This window comes from Oryctolagus cuniculus, chromosome X (genome assembly GCF_964237555.1).
Source record: "Oryctolagus cuniculus chromosome X, mOryCun1.1, whole genome shotgun sequence".
Lineage (NCBI taxonomy): Eukaryota > Metazoa > Chordata > Mammalia > Lagomorpha > Leporidae > Oryctolagus > Oryctolagus cuniculus.
In genome coordinates, this window is record NC_091453.1 from 46,155,601 (window position 1) to 46,178,818 (window position 23,218).

At 40.6% G+C, this 23,218-nt stretch overlaps 1 pseudogene; it reads right to left on the minus strand.

The window, feature by feature from the left end:
* Positions 1–1,739: 1,739 nt before the first annotated feature.
* LOC100339270 (SWI/SNF-related matrix-associated actin-dependent regulator of chromatin subfamily E member 1-like) overlaps positions 1,740–23,218 on the minus strand; it is a 119,753-nt pseudogene continuing 98,274 nt past the window's right edge.

The window sequence follows — 23,218 nt, forward strand, 5'->3', positions numbered from 1 at the left end:
GGTTGCGTTCATGGCTTGCTTTCTTCTTCTCTCCCTCTCTCTTTCTTTTTTTAGTGTCTTTGTCTAGTTTTGGTATCAAGCTAATGCTGGTCTCCTAAAATTAATTTGAAAAAAGTCTTTCTTTTTTTATATTGTGAAATAATTTAACATGGGTTCATGTTAATTGTTATTTAAATGTGTGGTAGAAGTCAGCAATGAAACCATCTGGTCCTGGTCCTGGTCTTTTCTTTGATAGGAGATATTTTATTTAATCAATTTTGCTAGTCTTCACTGGTCTGTTTAGATATACTGTTTCCTCATGATTCAATCTTGGTGAGGTGCATGCATCCAAGAATGTGCCCATGTCTTCTGGATTGTTAGATTTGTTGTCATAAAGTTGTTCGTGATAATCTCTAACAATCCTTCCTATTTCTGTGGTGTCAGTTGTAATGTTTCCATTTTTATCTCTGATTCTATATATTTGAATCTTTCTCTTTTTTCTAGGCTAGTCTAGCTACATATTTATCTATTATGTTTATATTTTCAGAGTCAACTCTTGTTTTTTTGCATTTTTGTTTATATGTCATTTGTACTCGAGTTTTATTTCTTTCCTTCTACCAGCTTTGGATGTATTATTCTAGTTCCTTGAGGTGTAGTGATAGTAGTTTATTTGACATTTTGGGGGGGATGTGGGCTTTTACTACTGTAACTTCCTTCAAAGTACTGTTTTTGCTCTATTTCATAGGTTTTGGTGTTATGTGTTTCCATTTTCATTTGTTTCAATAAATTTTTAAATTTTTTCCCTAATTTCTGCCTTGAGCCATTGGTTGTTTAAGAGTAATCATTTAATTTCTGTGTATTTCTGTTGTTTCCAAAGTTCTTCATTTTATTTTTACTTTTGTTGCATTGAGGTCAGAAAAGATACTCGGTATGATTTTTATTTTTTTTTAAATTTGTTGATACTTGTTTTGTGACCTGTCATATGATCTATCCTGGAAAATTTTCTATGTATTATTGAGAAGAATATATGTTCTGCAGTCGTCTATTGGAAAATTCAGTTAGTGAGTTAGTGTCTATTATGTCCAATTGATCTAGTGTGGGATTTACTATGCTGTTTCTGTGTTAATTTTCTGTCCAGATGATTTTCTATTTCTGAAAATGAAGTGTGAAAGTTCCCTACTATTATTGTTTTGGAGTATATCACTCTTTATGTCTATCAATATTGGCTTTATATATTTGGGTACTCCAATAACAGATGCAAATATTTTTTTCAAGTGTTATTTTCTCTTGGTTTATCATTATGTAATGAGCTTCATGGTCTTTTTTTATTGTGTTTAATTAAATACATGTTATCTGGGAAGTATGACTACTGCTGTCTTTTTGGTTTCATTTACAAGGAATCTCTTGTTTTTCCTTTCACTTTCAGTTTATGTGTGTCCTTGTAAGTGAAATGAGCTTCTTTAAGTCAGCATTTAGTTGGGTCTTGTTTTTATCTTTTAAGTGTATTTGCCACTCTACATCTTTTAATCAGAAAATTTAATCCACTGATATTTAAGGTAATTATTAATAGATAGTCATTTTTTGTAAAGCAAAACCCATTTTTATTAAAGAAAAATATTCAGTATACATAAAACAAGTTAGCATTTTTTCTTCTTTTTTAAAAAATATTTTATTTATTTGAAAGGCACAGTGACAAAAAGGGAGAGACGGATCTTCCAGTGGCTACCATGGCCAGAAAAAACCCAGGTCAAATTCAGGACTCAAGAATTCCATCCTGGTCTCCCATGTGGGTTGGCAGGAGTCCAAGTACTTGGGCCATCTTCCACTGCTTTCCCAGTATGCATCAGTAGGGAGCTGGATGGGAAATAGAGTAACCAGAACTCAAACCAGCATTCCATGAGTGTTTCCAACATTGCAGGTGGCAGCTTAACCTGCTGTGCCACAATGTTTCTGGTATGGGATCTGTTGGTGGCTCCTCCACTGTTATTACCACTGGTTCTTTCCCCAGCCATACTGTTGACCTTCTCCTGCGTGCTTTCCTTGTACTCAGGAGATATGCCTTTTTCACCTTTATGTTGGCTCTCTGTCATTTCTTCAAGGTGTGTTATCTTTCTTTCCCTTGGCTTTGTTCATCATTTTTTCTTTCTCAGGAATAATACTGCTCTGAGTGCTCTCAGCTTGCTTGGATGCTTCTTTCTCACCTCCTGCCTTTAAAAAAAAACTTGTGATTTTTAAAAAATATTTTATTTATGTATTAGAGAGAGAGAAAGAGAGAGAGAAAGAGAAAGATCTTCCCTCCTCTGGTTCACTCCCCAGATGGTCACAACAGCCGAAGCTGAGCTTATCCAAAGCCAGGAGCTTCTTCTAGGTGTCTCACATGGGAGTAGAGGCCCAAGCACTTGGGCCATCTTCTACTGCTTTCCCAGTCCATAGCAGAGAGCTGGCTGGATCGGAAGAGGAGCAGCTTGGATTCGACCCAGGGCCCATATGGTATTCAGTATTCTGGCCCCAAATGTGGAGGCTTAGCCCACTACGCCACAGTGTCAGCCCCCTAAACTAGTGACTTTACCGTTTAAAGATGCTTTTTAAAAAAGATTCATTTTATTTATTTTGAAAGACAGAGTTACAGAGAAAGGGAGGGAGAGAGAGAGAGAGAGAGAGGCCTTTCTTCCACTGGTTCACTTTCCAAATGGCAGCAATGGCTGCCTAGAGCTGAGCCAATCTGAAGCCAGGTTCCTGGAACTTTTTCTGGGTTCCCACACAGGCACAGGAGCCCAATCACTTGGATCACCCTCCGCTGCTTTCCCAGGCCCATTAGCAGGGAGCCAGATCTAATGTGGAACTGCTTGGATTCGAACAGGCGCCAATATGGGATGCCTGAGTTGCCTGCTGGGGCTTTAACTTACTGCAGCACAGCGCTGGCCCTTCCCCTCCTGCCTTTTATGAACTTTTCCTTCTGCCTATGAAATTTCAGCTGCAAATTTGTCCAAACATACTCCTATTTTTAAATGAATATGTGCTTTCCAGGAATTTCCTTTTCTTTTCCTAGCATCATTTATCTATTTGAAGAAGTTTAGCTTCTAGTTTCTACTGATCAATCATTACAAACTGGACCTGTCATTTAAGGACTTGTATTGTAGCTACTGTGACAACTGACCGAATGTCTGGTGCCACGTTCTTACTATGGGTTTCACTGATGAGGTGGTGATTTTTTTGGAAATGGACAGTGGCTGTATGCTTCAATGAAAAGCCATCATCATTATCATATGGATCCTCAGTATGCTGAATGCTCATGTAAGATTCTCCTTTCTCCATTTGAGACTGTCTCTTTTGACTCTTTTCCTCTAAAGCAGCTTCTGCATGATTTTTTGCATTGGTATAACCAAGGTATGCATAGGAATTATGATCAACCTTCATAGATTTTTATTGTACTCTACCTTTCTGTTTCATAACCATTTAAATGCATCAGTGAGATCTTGCTACATGCCTAAGTAATGTTTCCAATCTCCCATAATTTTTGGTTATGATTAGGAGCTTTTACTTTGTCCAAGACTTTTCTGATAAACTGCACGTAGGACATCAGTGGCTTATCTGGTGGTTTATATGGTTTTGGAATCATAATACCAGAGAGTGCTATGACCCAGCTATTGGTGCCTGGGTTCCCTGCCAGTCTGTTGTTGTAGGTCAGATGACTGTATGGATTGTCCCCCACAAACCCTGGTGTGCTGCATTCATGTTGCAGGAGTTGGGGACATAATCTAATATTTTTGACATTTTGGAAGATGAAGTTCTCAGTTCCCTAAGAATGAATCTGAGACACCATGGGCCAAAATATCATGCACAGCTCTGGATTTGTTTCCCTGTTTGTAACTAAGGTCTTACTACTGCCATATTGATGCTTGTTTTGTATTTTCATTGTAGTTACTCCCTCTTTTTCCCCAGAGTAACAAAAAACAAAGACCTAAGAAATCCTAATAAATAACTCTGCATTTCTGCTCCATTCCTTCCCACATTTTGAATTTTTGTTGCTAAATATTAAGTCTTATTATATTGCCTATCTCTTAACATTTTAATGTGTTTTTATTCTCCACACTAAGGATATAAATGGTTTACTAACCATGTTTACAATTTTAAAGTATTCTGAATTTGTTTGGATACTTTGACTAGTGAGTTTCTTTTTTAAGATTTATTTATTTACTTGGAAGTCAGAGTTACAGAGTGAGAGGGAGAGACAGAAAGAGGGAAACACAACGAGAGATAAAGAGAAAGACAAAAAGAGGGAAGAGAGAGAGAGAGAGAGTCTTCCATCTGCTGGTTCTCTACCCAGGTGGCCACAACAACAAGTGCTGGGCCAGGCCAAAGCCAGGAGCCAGGAGCCAGGAGCTTCACCTGGGTCTCCCACATGTGTGGCAGGGGCCTAGACTCTTGGGCCATCTTTTACTGCTTTCCCAGGCCATCATCAGGGAGGTGGATTGGAAGTGGAGCAGCTGGGATATGAACCAGCGCCTATATGAGATGCTTGTGGTGACTTTACCCGCTACACCACATTGCTGGCCCCTAACCCATGAGTTTTCTACCGTCAGACATTTTCTTCAGACACCGTGTTTTTCATTCATTTTGAATAACTTTCTTTAGCATTTGTTATTAGAAGGGTCTGGTGGTGATAAATTCTCTCAGCTTTTATTTGTCTTGGAATGTCTATTTCTCCCTCGTGTATGAGTAATAGCTTGGCTGGGTATGGTATTTTTGGGTTGCAATGTTTTTATTTTTGTTTTCTTTTTTTATCTTTCAGTACTGTAAAAGTCCCATCCCACTCTATCCTGCTGTAAAGATTCTTCTGAGAATTCTGCAGTCAGGAGAATTTGAACCCATTCTCCTATTCTGCTATACGTTATATAAGTTTTCTTCTCTTGCAGCTTTGAGAATCCTCTCTTTGTTTTTAATCTTGGAGAGCATGATCCTAATATGACTTGGGATAGATTTGGTTGGGTTGAATCTGATGGTAACTTTTGACTTTCCTGTACCTGGATTGTTGTGTCTCTCTCTAAGTTTGGCAAGATTTCTGACATCTGTTATGGAATTTGCTTTGTATCCCTTTGACATTTTCTAGTCCCCTTTGAATCTCAATAACTTGGCTATTACACTCATTTCTGTAGTTTTTCTTTATTTTTTGTATTTTTAATTTTTCTCTAGTTTTTCTTTATTCCTTTTACTTCTTCTTCTTTCTTTTTTGTCATTCAATTTTGTTTTCAATTGGCCTGTGCTTGAGCTCACTGATTCCTTCTTCTGTGTGACCCATTCTGCTATTTGATGCCCTCTATCACATTTTGATTTTCACTTAGTGTACTTCTCAGTTGGAGGATTACTATTGATTTTGTTTAATTACTTCCATCTTTCTATCAAATCTCTCTGTTCGAACACTGAATTGTTAGCTGTGTTCTTTTGAATTTCATCAAATTTCCTTGAAACAACTCTTTTGAAAGAGCCTCTGGAATAAGAATTTCATCTAAGCCTCTGGAATTTCAGTTCCTAGATGTTCATTCCTGGTATCCTATTTTGCTGTGTAGGTGAAGTTGTGGTTCCCTGGAAGTTCTTGATGCTTCTCAGTGCATGATGTTATCTGTACCTTGAAGGATTAGGCAGTAGTCTGGCTTCATTTGTGGCCATTATGCTAGAAATTCTTTGTAGTCTGTTTATTTTCTCTGAGCCTATAGATTTTTCTGCCATTTCAGCACTAGATAGCACCCTAAATTGAGATTTGTTCTAGGTACACTGTTGATATATTTTAACTCATTCAGTCCTACATTACTCCTGGAATTCAAATTTGTCCCAAATCTGCAGTTGATGTGTTATTCAGTATGAATGGAGGAAGTGCCTAAAAACGAGTAGTCCATCCCTACAAACATCTTCCTGGGTCAGTGATATGCTCAAACTCCTTGTCCTGTGTCTTCAAATGCCTCCATGCTAGATCATATCTGGAGTCCACAACCCACCAAGGCTGTTCATTCTAGGGTAGCACTCAAGCTCACCCTGCTATGGTATGTGCGCTGCTGAGGTGGATTCACTGCCAAATGCTGCATATACTTGCCACTGGTGGTGTTGTGTGGTATATAAAACTGCTCAACCATGACCAGGGAACTTTGCGTGGCAGGAAGCAGATCTGAAAGCTGTGACTGCAGGCTCTCGCTTGAGGATGATGACTAAATATCTGCTCAATGCTGGGTTTTACCAGCCTGCACTGAGTTACAAAATAATCCTACAGTTCTGTTTGCATCAGGTTATAGGAGGTGTGATAGAGGCAACCTCTCACCTACACAGGAAGGCACTAGATGGATCACACTTGGATCTTAAAGTCATCAGATCCTATGCAATCTTGGGGATGTACATCAGACCAAAAAGGGGCTGGTGGCAATACACACCAAAATGATTCTGTTCCATGAGGATGCAGGTCTTCACCTGATATTGAGTGAACCCAGAGTCTCTGTCCACAGGCACATGCTTTGGGAAGGAAATCATTAGTATCTGCTCAGTATTGGGCTTTATGAGCTCACCACTCTGTCTCAAAACAGTCTTGAGGCTCCTTGCTGTCTGCTGAAGGTTGAGGGAGGGTGATGGAGGCTAATGGAATGAATCCCAAGTGTATCTAAATGTTGTATAGCAAACTCTTTCCCTGGGCACCAAACAAGCACGAGGTTTAAGCATTTCATGCAGCAGATAAGACATGGCTTTTAATGCCAGCATGGGTTTGAGTCTTGGCTCCGCTGCTGGTTCCAGCTTCCTGATAGTGCATACCATGGGAGGCAACAGGTGATGGTTTAAGTACTTGAATCTCTGCTGCCAACATGGGGGACTCATATTCTTAGCTCCTGTTTTTTTTTTTTTTTTTTTTTTAATTTGGTCCACTCCTGGCTGTTGTGAGCATTTGGGGAGTGAACCAGAGGACACAGAATCTTTCTCTCTCCCCATCCCGTGTGTTTCTGTCTCTCACTTTTCACATAAATAAAAATCAATAAATAAAAATTTTATAAAAATAAACTGGGAAAGAAATGGTGAGGTTAGGAACACGGATCTTAGGGGGACTTGAATCTAAGGTAAATTGTCAAGCACATACCCATTATAAAGGGATTGAGGAAACAGTAGTCCTGGTAGCCCTTCATTCATTGGCTAATAATCTTTCTTTAGCATTTGTGTATTGTATAGCTTTAAAATTTTATTTAAAGGAAATATGAAGAGCATAGCAGATTTTTAAGTATTGAAAACTATTCTGGGGGCTGGCATTGTGGCACAGATAATGCCCATTTTCTTTTCCACCTCCTTCCACACAGAATGACCTCTTGTCATCCTTTTGTTTATTCCGCATCACTCAAACCTTGCAAGACATTTTAATCTATGGTTACTTTCAGTGATCTGTCTATTATTAATAAATCTTTTTAAGGATTTATTTTATTTGTTTGAAAGAAAGAGTTACAGAGAGAAAGAGAGACAGAGAGAGGTCTTCCATCCGCTGGTTCACTCCTGCAAATGGCCACAATGGCCAGAGCTGAGCCGATCCGAAGTCAGGAGACTGGAGCTTCTTTTTGGGTCTTCCACGTGGGTGCAGGAGCCCAGGCACGTGGGCCATCCTCTGCTGCTTTCCCAGGTGCATCAGCAGGGAGCTGGAGTAGCCAGAACTTGAACCAGAGCTCATATCGGATGCCAGCGCTGCAGGCCAGGGTTTTACCCCCCGTGCCACAGCAGCAGCCTCAACTTCCACACCTTTTTACAACGAAGAATCTGTACCACATCACTTACACTTAGTTTACAGTATTGTGTGTTGCTTATGAATTGTGCCCCGTGTGGTGGATGGTATATATGATATGATTAAGAACGTGACACTCACATTCAGGGAGAGCTGTAATGAATTCTCACCCCACCCTAACAACAGTTCCAGTTTGAGTTGCATTTTGCTGTAAGTGAAACCCAACTTAGAGGCTTAATCAAATTTTTTTTTTTATCAGCATCAAGAAATATGAAGCGGTTGTTAGTGGTACAGATTTCAGAACTGAAATACCCTTGACATTTTCTTCACAAAACAAAATGATTGCTGCTGATCCAGCCATCTTTGCTTTAGTTAAGGAAGGAAGAAGAGAAAGTCCTTCTAAAAGAGATCATGATAAAGGTTAAAAATGGGAATCTGAGAGGGAGGGGGAAGAGGTGTTGGAGTGTAGGTGGGAGGGAGGGTGTGTGGTAGGGATCCCACTACGTTCCCTAATCTGTGTATGTGAGATATATGAAACTTATATAACAAATAAAATTTAAAAAATTTTTAAAATTTGTCTTTTTTGGATACTCAAACATATGAGCTTTTCCAGAATTCTGGCATCATTTCCCTTAATTCTGATTGCTTAGGACTACATCATTTAGTGTCTGTACCAGCAATGGTGCCTTAGAAAGCAAGTACTCAGCTATGTAGTTTCTATAGAGGAAGAATTAGTATATATTCACCTTTGTATTCATCTTAATTGGTTTTCTCTGGTATACTCCCTGCCTATGTTTCCTCACATATCTGTCTTTCAGAGATACATAAGGTTTGAGTTGTGTGATCTTTCCTGAACAGGAACTGATCTCAGAGGAGTTGCCACATTTATGATTAATTTCTTATCTTCATCTTGATAACTGATCTAAGGACCTTCCTGTTTTTATGAATGCCATAAATTGAGACCAGTATTGAACTCTGGGAACAATGGATGAATAGACAGGAGATTTTTACTTTTGCTTTACTGTGGAGAAATCAAAGGACCTGTAGGTCATGCAGTGAGCAACAGAAAAGAGAATAAAGAATAAAAAACATCTTTCCACTCAAGTCCAAGATTTGCATATGCATTTTTTTACTAGATATCTCCATTTGGAGGTCAAATAGGTATCTCAACAGGATCAAGATATGTTTTCCTCGATCAGTCCTACTCTTTGTAAGGTAATCATCAGATCTTTGTTGCTTAGACCAGAAACCTAGGGCCCATTCTATAGACTTTAATCAACCTTCCTTACTTAGAATTGGTCATTTAGAAGCAGTACAATGGATCTTCACATGTATATTATGAAAAAGTGTACCTATATTGAAAAATCTTTTCACGAAAATAAAACCATTTTTAATTCCATTTTTCCATGAACTTTTTAAAGTGCCATAATATCTAATCACATATTCAGTCACTTCTCTCCATCTCCACTACTACATTTTTCACAAAAACTCCTGCAACTTCCTCTGACCTTCTCTTTTGCTTCTGATTTTTGCCACCATTTCACAGCAGCAAAAATAATTTTTGTACATTTTAGATAATATAATATTATCTTTCTGTTTAAAATATACTAATGACTTTCTAATTACATTTATTCTCTTAGAATATAAGACCCTATGTGATTTGATCTGTACCAATCTCTCCACATTTTTATCTTAGCTCTCTTTCCCCTCACTCACTCTTGTCCAATATTTCTGGCCTTTCTAGTCCTCTAAAATACCAAGATGCTTTTTGGTTTCGGCCTTGAAGTATCTCTTACTTCTCCCTGGAATGTTCTGCATCTCAATTTCCACATGGCTATTCCTCTGAAACATTTAGGCCTTAATTCAAGTATCACCTGCATATAGAAGACTTCTTTGACCATCATTTCTCTATTAGCCTGCTTACTGGTTGACTTAAACTATAGAAATTTATTTTTCAAAGTTAGGCAGACTTGGAAGTCCATGATTTAGGTGCCAGTATGGTTGATTTCAGGAGAATGCTCTCGCCTGACTTGTAAATGACTATCTTCTTGACTAGCACAAATCTACTTTCTCACTATGTACTCTCTTGAACTTTTCTCTGAGAGTGTGAAAAGAGAGAGAGAGAGAGCGCACAAACTTTGGTGTCTTTTTTCATAACACTATTCTATTGAACCAGGGTTTCTCCTTCAAAACTTCATGCAACTCTAATTTTCTCCCACAGGACCCAGTTTCAAATACCATATTTGGGGTTAGAATTTCAATATGTGAATTGGCGGCAGTAGAAGTGTTCAGTCCATAACACCATCCAGAATAGTTCATGAACCAAAAGCTTACTCTTCATCACATTACCATATTTCATATTTTCCATAGTAGTTTGTATCACTTCTGACATGATCTTGCTCTCAAATGTGTTTATTTGTTTATTAACTATTTCTCCCCACTTCAATGTAAATTGTGTTAGAGTAGATATCATGTCTCACGTTCTTGGTCCAGTACAGAGAAGAGTGCCTGGCACATGGCAAATGCCTAATAAATTAAATAAATTGCAGTAAATAAGTAATCGGTTCTAAGTTTCACTTCCATTTGTTATGTGACTTCCATTATGATAATCATAACTTCAATAAAGGGAACTGAGTACTTTTCCAGGTGCCACTTTGTTGTGTCTGCGGTATAATATAGTGTTTGTACTGACACAACAGTCTCCTCTGAAGCTCCAGACTTATTTCTGTTTCTCCTGATGTTCTCTATTTCTTTTATAGTTACTTGGGTATTAATTTCATTTTTCAGCACCTCCTGCCCAGACTAGGCACAGACCTACCCTAATCTTCTTAGTCATGTAAAGTAATAAACTGCATTCCTTATCAACAAGTTGTCTCATTTTTTTCCCCTTTGGAAAACAATATTCCTGAAAAGTGAAAATACTCTTAATACCTCCTGGAAAGAAACATCAAGTGCTTAATGCAGATAATACAGTTTGAAGGTGGTCAAAGGTAGGAGAAATCATGTTGGTTAGAAAGGAAGCTTCCAGAAATGATGGAAATTTCAGTTCAGTCTTACAGGATGATGAGAATTCAGGTAGCCTAGGAGGGAAGGAGAGGTGCCTCAATTGCTGGAAATGAAGAAATAGCCTAAGAAAGGGATTGGAGGTGTGAGCACATCATGGATTTACATTTACTGAGGACTTTGCAAAAACAAGATGTGTTTAGCAAACCTGCTATTCAGAGTTCTGTTGGCATCTGCAACTGCAGAGCTGACTCATGGTTATTCCATTGGGTGTTTTCTGTAGGGAGCCAATCACTGATTAGGAGAAATAAGGTTTGTTTCATATTGGAGTGTGGGGTCCCTATTTTTCCCCCAGTTTTATGACAAGATTTGTAACTTCAAAGTTTCAGACACCAAAGAACAAGAATTCTGGAAGATATAACTATCGCAGTTTGCAGCTCTTGAAGATGTAGAGTTTTGCCCACCTTCTGAAGCCCTCCTCTAATATGCACCAAATCCACCTACCTCTTTCTTTTCCCATCAGTCTCGCTTCTCATTTTATAGCCTTGACGTTCCTCAGAGTCTTTTCGTAGCAAACAGTGAGAGTCCCCCCACCAATCCTTTGAAGGAAAGGGAAAGAAAACGTCTTTCTCCCTGCCTGCCTTCCCTGTCGCTGAGGGAACTAATGTTTATGGCTAAGTTAAATTTATTTATTTGACATGCTGTTAATTATATTCACTTTCCTGGCTTCTCTCATCCTTCGAATGGAACATTAAACCAATTATTTTTGTCAAAATCTCCCCTGTGTCTCACTGCTGAATTCAGTGTGTGTGTGCATTACACATTCTTTTTTCACATTACATTAGTTATTAGTGTTCTGTCAAATGGTTTAGGTGATACCCATGAGCATGCTTCTACAAGACTCTTTTTTGCTTTTCTTTTAGTCCTGAAAGTCTAGTCACCATTTCACTACTTCTTTTGTGGAAGAGAAGTCAGATCCATCAACTTGCAATGCCTCTGGATGTGAGGAAACTAAGCCAGCTCAATCATTGTTTTCTGTGTTCTTTTTTTTTTTTTTGAAATTTTTTTTAACTTTTATTTAATGAATATAAATTTCCAAAGTACAGAATATGGATTACAATGGCTCCCCCCCCATAACGTCCCTCCAACCTGCAACCCTCCCCTTATCCACTCCCTCTCCCCTTCCATTCATATCAAGATTCATTTTCAATTTTCTTTATATACAGAAGATCAGTTTAGCATACATTAAGTAAAGATTTCAACAGTTTGCTCCCACACAGAAACACAAAGTGAAAAATACTGTTTGAGTACTAGTTATAGCATTAGATCTCAATGTACAGCACACTAAGGACAGAGATCCTACATGAGGAGTAAGTGCACAGTGACTCCTGTTGTTGACTTAACAAATTGACACTCTTGTTTATGGCATCAGTAATTACCCTAGGCTCTTGTCATGAGTTGCCAAGGCTATGGAAGCCCCCTGAGTTCACTGACTCTGATCATTTTTAGACAAGGCCATGGTCAAAGTGGAAGTTCTCTCCTCCCTTCAGAGAAAGGTACCTCCTTCCTTGATGACCCATTCTTTCCACTGGGATCTCACTCGTGGAGATCTTTCATTTAGGTTTTTTTTCCCCCCAGAGTGTCTTGGCTTTCCATGCCTGAAATACTCTCATGGGCATTTCAGCCGGATCCGCATGCCTTAAGGGCTGATTATGAGGCCAGAGTGCAATTAGGACATTTGCCATTCTATGGGTCTGCTGTGTATCTCACTTCCCATGTTGGCTCATTCTCTCCCTTTTTGATTCTATCAGCTAGTATTTGCAGACACTATTCTTGTTTATGTGATCCTTTTGGTTCTTTCTATATACAAAATACAGTTTTAGGAGCTTCAGGTGTTGGGAGGAAGGCAAGAATGGGATTAGGACTAAGCTGTTTAAAAGCACTATTCTTAACTTCAAGGAGAGGCAGGATTTGTTTGGGAGTTTTATGAAGATGCAGGGAGAAATCACAACCATGTGAGAATTAGGGCAAGTTCAGGTAGGAAATAATATTTGAGATGAGCATTGCCTTTAATTAAATATCTATAGCTGGGTTAAACAATGAGTTCACCATTCAAAATTCTAAAACTATTTCCCTCCTACCTCTGTTCTTCAACTATGTAGCCATCCCCCACCTCCCAGCCCCAGTGGTAACAATTATGTCTAGCTTTCTGTTTAAGATTTTAAAAACAGAGGTGAGAGAGAAGGGAGGGGGGAGAAAGAGAAAGATAAAAGAAGAAGAGGAGGAAGGAGAAGGAGTAGGAGGAGAAATCTCCTAGCCACTGGTTCACTCTCTTCCCTCCAAATGCCCTCAGCAGTATGGGCTGGACCATGCTGAAGCCAAGAGCCTAGAACTTGGTTGGAGTTTTCCATGTCGGTGGCAGGTACTCAAGTATTTGAATCATCATCTGCTGCCTCCCAGAATGTGCATTTGCAAGAATCTGGAATTAGGAGTGTAACTGGGACACAAACTCAGTCACTCTGATATGGGATGCAAATATATCAAGTGATATCTTAACTAGTGTGCCAAAACATGCCCCTAATATCTTTTGTTTTCTAAGTATCTATCCAAATATATGATTTAAACATGCAGTTATATTCCTATATTATATATATGTATTTATATTCCTGTGTGATCCCTCCCCTTTTCCTAATGTAAATGATAGTACACCTACTACTCAAGTTATTCTATAATCTTGGGATTTTCCCCACTTAATATTTATAGAAGATTGTTCCACTTCAGTAAAAACAAGATCCTTATTCATTTTAGTGCTTATTCATAAGATATGTGATAAAAATGTAATTTTAAATAAAAGTTATATAATGAGTCAGATGGAGCATCCTTTTGAATTATTGAGTTATTTGTGTTATTTTTCTCCTGTGGACAAACAGGTGAGATAAAACTTATGGTGGAATGCAACGGAATTGGATTGGGAGTCAAAAGACCTGAGTACCAGTGTATCATTGAGCAACAAAAATGAGGAGGGAAATTCCCTCTAAAAACCTTTATCTTCTTTTAAAATTTAAAAATATTTTAAAGATTTATTTATTTATTTGAAAGGTAAAGTAACAGAGGTAGAAGTGGGAGAAGTGGGGAGAGAGAGAGAGAGAGAGAGAGAGAGAGAGAGAGATTGATTGATTCTGCGTGTGCTGGTTCACTCCCCAAATGGCCACAATATCTGGGACTGGGCCAGGCTGAAGCCAGGAGCCAAGAGCTTGATTCAGATCTCCCATATGGGTGTCAGAGGCCCAAATACTTGGACCACTTTTCACTGCTTTCCCAGGTGCATCAGCAGGATTGGAAGTGCAGCAGCCAGGGCTCAAGCAATGCCCATTTGGAAGGGTGGTGCTGCAGGTAGCAGCTTAAACCCCTTGTGCCACAGTGCTGTCCCCAGATCATTATCTTCTGTGGTATTGTAGAAGTCCAGGAGGAAGTTTTTGTTACTCTAGGTAATGGACATCACACTAATGTTTGTTAACAACTAGGCACTCAATAGATTTTTCACTTGTAATCCTAATTTTATAGAGTTGTGGGAATTATTTGAAGCACTTCTTTTACAAACCTCTCCTTTGACATATTAAGAAAACATCCATGTTTTTTCTTTTCCCATCTCACGATGTCCAAGCTAAAGCTCTCCATGATAGAGTTTGGAGTGCCTTTACCACTCCAATTCACACTTCTCTTAACAGCTCTTCTTTATCTGTGTCACAGAAATAAACTCAAATTCGAGGTATCATCTGAAAGGTGGAGAGTACATATGAGCCATTACCATCTATGATGATAATACTCTTTTCCATTAATGTAACCTAAGAAGATATTAGCCTGTTTAGCAAATATATTAATCTTGGCTCATAGGTTTTGTGGCCTTCTAAATTCCCAAGGTCTTTTCCACAAAAGCATTTCCACCGACCAGAAACCACTTCATTTTTTTTAAAATATTTTTTGAAATGCAGAGTTACAGACAGGCAGAGGCAGAGAGAGAGGTTGGTCTTCCATCTTCTGGTTTACTCCCTCAAATGGCAACAATGGCCAGAACTGAGTTGATTCGCAGCCAGGAGCCAGGAGCTTCCTCTGGGTCACTTATGTGGGTGCAGGGGCACAAGGACTTGGGCCATATTCTGCCCTTTCCCCAGGTACATTAGCAGGGAACTGGATCGGATGGGGAGCAGCCAGGACTCAAACCAGTGCCCATATGGGATGGAGGCATTGAAGGCTGCAGCTTTACCTACTATGCCATAGCGCCGGCCCCATAAGCCACTTCTTAATCGTACTGTAATTCTGTGGTTGATTTTTTAAGTTGACATGAAGAACTTATATTTATTCCTATTAAATTGCGTCATGTAAAATTTGATCAATTGTTTCAGTAAGAGACTTTTGAATCCTGTTATTTCATCCCTTAGATTAGTTCTTCCTTGCAGTTTTGTGCCAGATGCAAATTTGATTAGCAATCCTTCCGTGTCTTTTTAAAGTATGCATTTGGCCGCAACATACAGGTCTAGGGCAGGCAAAAGCCAGGAACCAGGACCACAATCCTAGTGTTCCATATGGCTGTCAGGGACTCAAGTACTTGGCTCATCTGCTGCTGCTTTTCCAGACATTAGCAGGAAGCTGGATCAGAAGTGAATTAGCTGGGATACTAGCACTGAATGAGGAGGCTTTACCAATTGTGCCACAATACCAGTTCCCTTCAGTGTCTTTTTCCAAACCATTGACACAAATTAAAGATGGATTATACAAGAGTGTAAACCATGTGCCACATGGCAAGTCATCTATCCAAGCCATTTGGTGTGCTCTGCAGGTATAATGGCTCATAAAATTGGACCATTATACAATTCAGTTGAAATTTGAATTTACCCAGTAGCTTGCCATAACACATTTAGTCAGAAAGTTTCCTGAAATGATAAAGTCCTAAAGTTTTCATCTTTCCTTTCATTTACCAGTTTAGCAAGCCCATAAACACAGGAAATTTTGACTGTTTTGGCACAGCTTGTTCTTAGTGAAAACATTTGAATCTCTGGTGATCATTGCTTTTCCAAGCATTCACAAACCATCTGTTTGATAATCTGTTCTGGAGTTTTTTAGTCAATTGATGTCAAGCTCAATGGGCTTTTCATTCTGGATTTATCATTCCATCGTTTTAAAAAAACAGAAGCAACATTTGTCCAACTCTAATTTTTTGACATATCTTCTGCTGTTTTAAGATTAGTTATTTATGTGTTATTAGAGGGTGGGGGGGCACTCCCCAAATAGCCACAGTGTTACACTTGGCCCAAGTTGATGCCTGAATCCAGGAACTGCATCTGGTCTCCCACATTGGTGGCAAGAACACAAATATTTGTGCTGTTGCCTACTGCCTTCCCATGTCCATTAGCAGGGAGCTGAATTGGAATCAGAGTAGCTGGGACTCCAACTGGTACTCTGATATGGGATGCAGGCATCCCAAGGGGCGGCTAAACCCACTGCACCATAACACCAGCCCATGTCTCCTGATGCTTTCAGTTTTTCAAAGGTGATCTGTTGTTGTGCAACTGCCTCTCCAGTTCATTGAATGTTTTGGTGTTGTGATTTATAAAATTCTAGGGTGTTTGAGGTAGAAGCAAGCTCAGAGACTGTCTGGTCAAGTTCCTCTTAGAGCAGGAGTAGTAACTGCATTCCAGAGAGGGAATAGGACTTGTACTAAATAAGTAACTTAGAAGCCAAGCTTGGTACCTGTTCCAGAGAAAGGTTCAGTGAAGAACATGTAAGACATATTTCCCAATAATAACATGTTTCTGAGGAAAAACTTCTTAGGTTATCATTTGCCACTTTGAGGAAAACCTCTCCAAAATTCAGGTCCCAGGAAATGGGTGGTAACATTGGGATGCAGGTATGAACTTGGAACATCTATTCTCTAGTAGTGTAGTGTAATGGGAAGAGCACTGGACAGGAACCCATAACACCATCTGGGTTTCCCACACCTGGTGGCAGAGGCCCAAGCATTTAAGCCCTCATCTGCTATATCCAAGCATGTATTGGGAGAAAGCTGGATCAGAAGCAGAGTAGCCAGGACTTAAACTGGTACTTTGGTATAGGATGTAGGCATCATAAACTGTTAGGCCACAATGCCCAGTCTTTTTTAAAAAAATTTTTTTTAACTTTTATTTAATGAATATAAATTTCCAAAGTACAGCTTATGGATTACAATGGATTTCCCCCCCCATAACTTCCCTCCCACCCGCAACCCTCCCCTTTCCCGCTCCCTCTCCCCTTCCATTCACATCAAGATTCATTTTCAATTCTCCTTATATACAGAAGATCAGTTTAGCCTATATTAAGTAAAGGTTTCAACAGTTTGCACCCACATAGAAACACAGAGTGAAAAATACTGTTTGAGTACTAGTTATAGCATTAAATCACAATGTACAGCACATTAAGGACAGAGATCCTACATGAGGAGTAAGTGCACAGTGACTCCTGTTGTTGACTTAACAAATTGACACTCTTGTTTATGGCATCAGTAATCACCCTAGGCTCTTGTCATGAGTTGCCAAGGCTATGGAAGCCTTTTGAGTTCACCAACTCTGATCATATTTAGACAAGGTCATAGTCAAAGTGGAAGTTCTCTCCTCCCTTCAGAGAAAGGTACCTCCTTCTTTTATGACCTGTTCTTTCCACTGGGATCTCACTCGCGGAGATCTTTCATTTAGATCATTTTTTTTGCCAGAATGTCTTGGCTTTCCATGCCTGAAATACTCTCATGGGCTTTTCAGCCGGATCCGCATGCCTTAAGGGCTGATTCTGAGGCCAGAGTGCTGTTTAGGACATCCGCCATTCTATGAGTCTGCTGTGTATCTCGCTTCCCATGTTGGATCGTTCTCTCCCTTTTTTATTCTATCAGTTAGTATTTGCAGACACTAGTCTTGTTTATGTGATCCCTTTGACTCTTAGTCCTATCATTATGATCAATTGTGAACAGAAATTGATCACTTGGACTATTGAGATAGCATTGGTACCTGCCACCTTGGTGGGATTGAATTGGAATCCCCTGGTATGTTTCTAACTCTACCGTTTGGAATGCCCAGTCTTTTGATCACTTGTTTTTAGTCTTTGCTCTATAAGAAATATGCTTTGCATGGGGGACCAGTGTTGTCTCACAGCATGTTAAGGCACTGTTTACAGTGATGGCATCCCATAGCAGAGGGCCAGCTTGAGTCCCAGATACTCCACTTCCAATCCAGCTTCCTGATAATGTGCCTGGGAAGGGAACAAAAAATGGCCCAGCTAGTTGAGCCCCAGCCTACCATGTGGGAGACCAGGATGAAGCTCCTGGCTCCTATCTTCAGCCTGGTCCAGTCCTAGTTGTTGTGGCTATTTGAGGAAAGAACCAGTGGATGGATGCTCTCTCTCTCTCTCTCTCTGTCCCTTTGTCTTTGTCTCTGTCTCTGTCTCTCTCTCCCTCTTTCCCTCTCTGTTCCTCTTTCAGTAAAATAAATAAAGAAATAAGCAAGCAAGCAAGCAAAGAAATCTCTTTTAAAAAGAAAGTACTGGGGCTGGCACTATGACATAGTGGGTAAAGCTTCTGCCTGCAGCACCGGCATCCTAAATGGATGCCAGTTCAAGTCCCAGCTGCTCTACTTCTTATCCAGCTCCCTGCTAATGCACTTTGGAAAGCAGCAGAAAATGGCCCAAGTGCTTGGGCCCCTGCATACACATGGAAGACCTGTCTGAAGCTCCTGGCTCCTGGCTTTGGCCTGGCCTAGCTCCAGCCATTGCAGCCATTTGGAGAGTGAATCAGCAAATGGAAAATCTCTTTCATTCTCTCTCTCTTTCTTTCTCTCTCTCTCTTTAACCCTGCCTTTCAAATAAAATAAGTCTTTTAAAAAAGAAAAATTTGGGCTTTTCTTTGAGAAACAACTGACTTTAATAAAGATATCAATATAGCTGAGCTGATGCATTGCAGCCTCACTCAGGCTACACACACACACACACACACACCCTGCAAAACAAATGTTGCCTTCAGAAACACGTTTTTCAGGATCCTTTCGTGGGAGAGTAGATCTCCTTATGAAGTAAGAATGACATTATTTTTAGTGTGAATTCTATTTTGAACTGATTGTAACATAGGTCACATACTTTCAGTAAAGTATCTACTAACTCTTGAAAATAGGAACTGCATCATACATAAATTGAAAACCAGGAATTCTTATCCATAACTGTTGAAATATGAAAATCTCTGAAAAGCTACATTACTATATTATAAATGTTTTTGAAAATTATATTTGGGAAAATGAGTCCATAAAAAGGTTAAGTCTTTGAAGAATATTCGTCATGCCCATGTCTACATGTTCAACCCTACTAAAAGTTATCTTTTCCTTAGAAACTATTCAAAAAGTTATTAATAATTATGCTGTTCAGGAGCCAATAGGGGTCCAAATTATGACTCTGCCTTGCTTCTTTAGCCATCAAATCATTTGAGAAAACAGAGAAACTATTGTTTACATTCCCTGTCTATACTATTGAGGAACAGTGGTTTCTCTGCTTACTACTTGTTGAATTCATTGTTTAGTGGAGGGTGAAGCTTGTGGTTATAAAATAAACTGAAATACAACATAGTAAAAATTAACAGAAAAAAATAGAAAGGAAGGAGGAGGAAGGGTAGGAGCGTGGGTAGAAGGGAGAGAAGGGTGGGAAATATTATGCTCTTAAATTTGTATATATGAAATACATGCAATTTATTCACCTTATGCAAATTTTAACATTTAAACATTTTAAACATTTAAAGAGAAGAGGAAGCCAGAGACCTCGCGAGCAGGAAGTGGTGAGTGTGTGGGGCCAGGTTTCCCAGAAGGGGACCGTGGGATGGATGGATCCTGCCAGAACCAGAGATAAAGGGACCTGGACTTCCCCCAAGTGAGCTCTTCCATCTGCGGACCCCACCTGTGAGGGCTGGGGGGGCTCCGGACCACGGGCGACAGGCCCCGTCCCTGCACGTGGAGACTTCAGCTCAGCACCAGATCCTTGTCTCCATCTCTGCGTGTGCGCAGTCTGCCTGTCCCCAGATTGTGTGGAGAGGACCGAGGGTGATCGGGAGAGTCTGGGGTGCGCTATGGCGTTCACACGGCGAGGAGGTTGGGGGTCATGGGTCCCTCCCTTCTCCCCAGCCGTACACATTACAAGCTGGGGAAGTCAGAAATGAGTCTTATTTTCCTCAGCTCAGCTTTTTGGGGCAGGGTTTGGGGATGGCATCTGATGATGAACTTGCTGGCAGAGTTCAGAGGCAGTGTCAGACATCACCGTGACACTCTGAAGGGTGTACTTTGGTGACCATTTTACAAGAGAGGAAAGCAGAAAATGCCTACCCGACCCTCCAGTGCAAAATATCCGTGTGCCTCTCCTCATTTTATGTACCTTAAGTGCGGACATTAGAACGTCATTGGGTTGATGTTTCCCTTTGCAAACGTTGCAGGGTGATGTCACCTCCACCCACCCACTCTTCTTTCGTTTTCTTATCTTGGTTCCTAAAACTGCTTGGGCATGATGTCCAACATGCCTCCCTCCAGGAGTGCCTAGGGAATGCCCCTCAGTCACTAATCCTGGGGGCAGCCCCTGGACCTGAACCTTTTCCTGGGAGCAGCTGACTTGAGCTGGGTTGAAACTCCCGGTTCACCTGCCATCTGTATCTGTAAGCCCTTGGGAGGTTAAGGTTTCCTTCTAACCACAGTTTCCATTGCTGGGAAACATAGCAGTCAGTTACTCAGATGCTGATATCTAGGGGACAAGACAGAAATGATTTATGCACTTGATTCTTTCAGATTTGAGAAGGGAGAAGGGCTGTCACAAGAAGCCAAGGAAAAATCACTCTAGGAAAATAGTTCCAGACCTGAAAAGTTCAGGACCCAGCAGTTTTTTCCAACAGAGAGTGTAATGTGTGCCAAGTGAAGTTGTCTGAGAGGGTAAGGCTACTTGTGGAGAAAGGCTTATGAATTTGTGAATTTGCATCTGTAGTGTGATGAAGTGTATATTTGGTGTTTGTTCCCATTTTCTGGTGCAGAGATCTTAAGTGTTCAAACAACTTGAATATTAGTACATGTTCTATGACTTTGATTTACTGTGAAGATAAATTAAAATATCCCTGGCTTTCAGTGGTCAAAAAATAAAATAAAATAAATTTAAAAATCAGGAAAAAGACACCTGCTTTGTGACACTAATTTAGTCACTTGCCCTCTTTCAGGCTCAGTATTCTCATTTCCTTAGGGGTCCTCCAGATTCTGTCTGTCCATTGATTCAATAACATATATTGAGATCCTACTTTATTTCAGGCTCTGTGATAGGTCATCTTAGTATATATGCATTTTGCCAGCAAATAGACATACAATTTGATGTACAGACAAGGATGGGGTAGGAAGGAAGGAAAGATAAGAAAAGTCCTATTCACAAAAGTGTGTTATGGGGTGAATAGGCTTGAAAAAGCCCACAGAGAAACTACTTCAAGAGTTGTCTGACAACACACCAGTCAAGGAAGTCAGATATCAGGAAAAGACTGTGGAGGAAGATGAAATCAATATCAAGGGGTCCCCTTGATCTTTCCATGTTCGTAAAGCTTTAGAACCCCAAGTATGTTGGTCTTTCCATCTTTTCTTCTTATTTATTTATTTATTTATTTTATTTGACAGAATTAGACAGAGAGAGAGAGAGAGAGAGAGAGAGAGAGAGAGAGAGAGAAAGGTCTTCCTTCCATTGGTTCACCCCCAAAATGACCTCTACGGCTGGAGCTACTCTGATCCGAAGCCAGGAGCCAGGTGCTTTCTCCTGGTCTCCCATGCAGGTGCAGGGCCCAAGGACTTGGGCCATCCTCCACTGCTCTCCTGGGCCACAGCAGAGAGCTGGCCTGGAAGAGGAGCAACCGGGACTAGAACCTGGCGCCCATATGGGATGCCAGCACCACAGGTGGAAGATTAGCCAAGTGAGCCACGATGCCGGCCCCTCCATCTTTTCTTCTTTTTTTGTTTCTTCCCTCTTTTTTTTTTTTGACAGGCAGAGTGGACAGTGAGAGAGAGAGACAGAGAGAAAGGTCTTCCTTTGCCGTTGGTTCACCCTCCAATGGCCGCCACGGCCGGCGCAGCGCGCTGATCCGATGGCAGGAGCCAGGTACTTCTCCTGGTCTCCCATGGGGTGCAGGGCCCAAGCACTTGGGCCTATCCTCCACTGCCCTCCCTGGCCACAGCAGAGAGCTGGCCTGGAAGAGGGGCAACCAGGACAGAATCCGGCGCCCCGACCGGGACTAGAACCTGGTGTGCCGGCACCGCAAGGCGGAGGATTAGCCTAGTGAGCTGCGGCGCCGGCCCCCCTCTTGCCTCCTTCCTCCTCCCTTCCATTTCCTCCTTATTTTGCCTCTCATGTCTTGTCTACATTTCAGGTGTCTGTATTTACCAATCTTTGTTGGGTTTCAGATTCACACTCCATGGTTAATACCTCACTTGGGTTCTGCTACTCCAATCACTCCTCTATTCTCTGTCTGCTAGAGCAGTCAGGAAAATAGCCATGCAATTGGTATAAATGAATCCATTATATTTTTGTTTCTTTGATCAAAAAGATGTATTTATTTACTTGAAAAGCAGAAAATCAGAAGGAGAGCAGGGAGGGGGTGAAGGTGGGAGGTTGAGAGAGAGAGAGAGAGAGATCAAGATTCCCCATCTGCTGGTTCACTCCCCCAAGTGGCTGCAACAACCAGGGCTGGGCCTGTCTGAATCCAGAAGCCAGTAGTTGTATCTGGGTCTCCCATGTAGGAGACAGGGTCCCACGTCCTTGAGCCATCATCTATTGCTCACCAGTTGCATTAGCAGGAAGCTGGATTGGAAGAAGAGTAACCAGGACTCCAACCACTACTCTGATATAGGATGCTGGTGTCCCAAGTAGTGTGTTAACTCACTATGCCTCAGGGCCTGCTCCATTTTACTTTTCTTTCCCCCAGGTAAGGTGCCTAATACAGCTCTGACAGAATAAGCAGCCAAATGAAGGTAGCACAATATCCCAGGCAGAAATAGTCTTGGCTTTGGGAGTGGTCAACACCCAGGCTTTCTGCATCCTCATCTCATGCGTCCCCTTCACTTCCAGTAGCTAAGGCTACATGGCAGGATTTTTGGTCCAGGAGTAATATGAAGAATTTCTTTTCTACCTTTTCTGGGTCAGCTGTACAGTGTAGCCTTTGGGAAATAGAATTGTCAACTGTCATGTGTATAGTACCTGATACCCCACAATGAACCTTCATTTCAGTTACCTCATTTCATTATTCTAATATATTTGTAATGGGAGGGATATAGAGCACGGATATTCAGTTTCTTTTTTTTCAATGAAGAAAGCACATCTTTATTGAGGAGAAGGTACTTGCCTAAGGTCTCCCAGATGTGACTTAATGGCAGAGAATCAAGGTCCCTGAGATTGAGCTGTTGTTCTTAAGTCCATGTCAGGCTTCCTCAGACT